Source organism: Sapajus apella, unplaced genomic scaffold (genome assembly GCF_009761245.1).
Source record: "Sapajus apella isolate SASKATOON/1434 unplaced genomic scaffold, GSC_monkey_1.0 scaffold150, whole genome shotgun sequence".
Classification (NCBI taxonomy): domain Eukaryota; kingdom Metazoa; phylum Chordata; class Mammalia; order Primates; family Cebidae; genus Sapajus; species Sapajus apella.
In genome coordinates, this window is record NW_022437090.1 from 1346800 (window position 1) to 1350194 (window position 3395).

Sequence of the window (3395 nt, forward strand, 5' to 3'; positions counted from 1 at the left end):
TTATGGTCGGTCTCTCTGTCTCTCTCTCTCTATCTCTCTCTCTCTCTCTCTCATTTTGAGACAAGGTCTCTTGCTGAGGTTGGAGTGCAGTGGCATGATCTTGGCTCACTGCAGCCTCTGCCTCCAGATTCAAGTGATTCTCCCACCTCAGCCTCCTGAGAAGCTAGGATTATAGGCATCTGCCACCACCACACTGGTTAATATTTTTTTGTATTTTTTGGTAGAGAGGGGGTTTTGCCATGTTGGCCAGGCTGCTCTTGAACTCCTGACCTCAGGTGATCTGCCCGCCTCGGCCTCTCAAACTGCTGGTATTACAGGCGTGAGCTATCGCTCCCAGCCTCATTATGGACTTCAGCAATTGGAAGGAGCAAAGTGCTTTGAAGTGCTGGATAGGGAGTTTTAAACTCAGTGTGAGAAAGACTGGGGAGGAGCTATTGGCCTGGTCAATGCACTGAGTAACAGCAGTCATCTCTGCATCCACGGCCCTTTCTTACCCTGACACCTTGGACAGCTCCACTCTGCCTGGCCCCACTAAGTGGGCCCCACTGACCTGAAGTCCAAAGACATCGTCAGCATTATGAGAACATTTTTTATTGTAATATTTTAATTTTAATTATTTAGATCTGTAACATTCTTATGCTGCCCATCTGAGCTTCCTTTTTTATCCTTCAGGGTTTCTGGACTGCAGGGTTTGGTTACAATCATGGTTTGGTTATTATTTCTAACTTATACATCTTTCCCATTGTACACTCTATATTTTTGGTTTGTAAGAGTCATCTGTGCTCATCTTTAAAAAAATTGGAAAGCACATCAAAGCATAAAGACCAAGGGGAAAAACAAATCTACCCATCATTACACAACTTGAAGCCAGTAGCATTCGCCTTTGGGCATCTTTCTCTGTGGTATCTTTGGGGAGTGTTCCAAGCTTGGCTTGGCAGCTGGCCTTGCTTCTATCCTGGGCTCTTTGACCTCCTGGGCTTCACTCCTCCCTTAATAGAGGTTTACTTAATCGACCTTCCCCTCCACTTTCTGCCTTCCCATAGAAAGAATTAAAGCCAGCTGCTTGAGGATTCTGGTAACTGGTGAGGACAGCTGATCCTGAGCCCCCTGGCAAGAGGGCAGGCTGAAAGGATGGGCTCAGACTCTGGCTGAAGCAGAGGCATGGGGCAGGAAGCTCAGCAGCTGGGCAGGGGAATGCCAGCTGCCCTCACAGAAGCCACGTGGTCCTGCGCTTACATGTTTAGAGCTGGCCAAAGCTGAGGGCATATTCTTGACACTGGAAGAGGGATGGGGGGGGATCCCCCAGAAACCAGCTTCCTGCTCATTATGTCAGGCCTCAGCAGGGGATCATTTCATTATTCTCTAATTGTTTTGAGTAGGAATAGTCACATGGTTCATGGAGCGGAAGTCTCTCTCCTGCTCAGCCCCATCCACTCTGTTTCCACCCTCCCTAACCCATTCCAGGTAATCAGCTTTTCATTTTTGTATGTATTCATCTAGACTTCATTTGTGAATACTAAAGCACATACAAATATATTCTATTGTTTTTCCCTTCCTTGTTAACAAAAGAGAAATATCTTATACACCTTTCCTATACCTTGCTGGGTTTTTTTCTACTTAATATATCTTGGAGACTTTGAGAATATCTGTACATTGAAAGCTTCCTCATGAACTTCTTTTTCTTTTTTGAGACAGTGTCTCGCTCTATTGCCCAGGCTGGTGTGCAGTGGCACGATCTCGGCTCACTGCAACCTCTGTCTCCTGGGTTCAGCGGATTCTCCTGCCTCAGCCTCCTATCTGGGATTACAGGTGCCTGTCATCACGCCCAGCTAATTTTTGTATTTTTAGTAGAGATGGGGTTTGCCGTGTTGGTCAGGCTTGTCTTGAACTCCCAACCTCAAGTGATCCACCCACCTCAGCCTCCCAAAGTGCCAGGATTACAGGTGTTAGCCACAGCACCTGGCCCTCCTCATGCACTTTTATACCTTCAAAATATTCCATTGTACATATGTAGCACAATGTATTTCATCAGTCTCCTATTCAAGGGTATTTGCCTTCTCTCCAGTCTTTAGTTATTTTGAGCAATGCTACAGTGAGTAACTTAGAGTATATGTTATTTCCTAAGAATGGCTGAAGGATAAATTCCCAGAAGTTAAATTACTGGGTCAAAGGAGATACTCATTTGTAATTTTGATCTCTGTGGCCCAATTCTCTCCACGGGGCAGTCTGCCAATTTGTACTTCTACCGGGAAAGTATGTGATGCAGTCCTTGTTTCTCTTGGGTGATTACTGCATACTTCTTATACATTGCCTTTAACGGTTCTTCATTTTTTTTTTTTTTTCCATTTGGATGCTGTCCTCCCAGTTTGAGGGCAAGTTTATTGAGAGCAAGGGCCAAGCGTTTCACTGCTTTTGAAGTGTCTGCATTCATAAATAATATAATACTGCACCCTAGGAGTCTAAGAACTACTTCTGCCTTCAGTATCATTTGGGAGATTAAGCCAATTAAACTTGAATGACAAGAGGATTTTCACGCCTGGTTAGAGTTCAACCGAACTGATTTCAGTTTCTGCCTCTGAAGTCAAGGTATTCCAAATCCTTGTTTCAGGTAGTTTTAGGAGGAATCCTGAGGGCCCTTGACCGGGGCCTACAGAAGTTTTGCTTGCTTCTATGTCAGATTCTATCCTGGATCCCAGTGTCGGTTTCCCAGATGCAACCCCAGGGTCACCCCAACATCAGCAAGTCTAATTGCTGCCAGTGCTGTCACTTAGTTTCCTCAATTTGTGCCAGCGCCTGCCCCAAACTCAGCAAGAGAACAAAGAGCTGCTTTTAAGCCTTTTGTATCTGCCACATATGCAAACATGACATCACCGCAGTCTCGCTCGCCTATTTCCTGGTAGTGAACATGTCCTCGGGGCTTCTTTGTTGTTTCAGTTGCCACTGCACTAGAGTCTCCCCTGTGTCTAATCTGCCGGGGGTCCAGGGGTCTTCAGACTCTTTGGCTTGAATATCCCCTGAAATAATTTTGTAAAATTGCACACCCCCTCACATGTTGACAATCTACATCCAACGTTTTATTATACGTTTAAATAGTTGTAAGAATATATTTTACAGAATATTGTTAATATTGACCCTCAACTTTAAAAAGTAAAGTTGGGCCAGGTATAGCAGCTCATGCCTGTAATAACAGTGCTTTGGGAGGCCAGGGCAGGAGGATGGGTTGAGGCCAGGAGTTCAAGACCAGGCTGGATAACATAGCAAGACTTTGTTGCTACAAAAAATTTTAAAAATTAGCCCAGTGTAGTGGCATGCACTTGTAGTCCCAGCTACTTATAAGGCTGAGGTGGGAGGATTACTTGAGCTAGTGAGGTTGAGGCTTCAGTGAGCTGAGATTG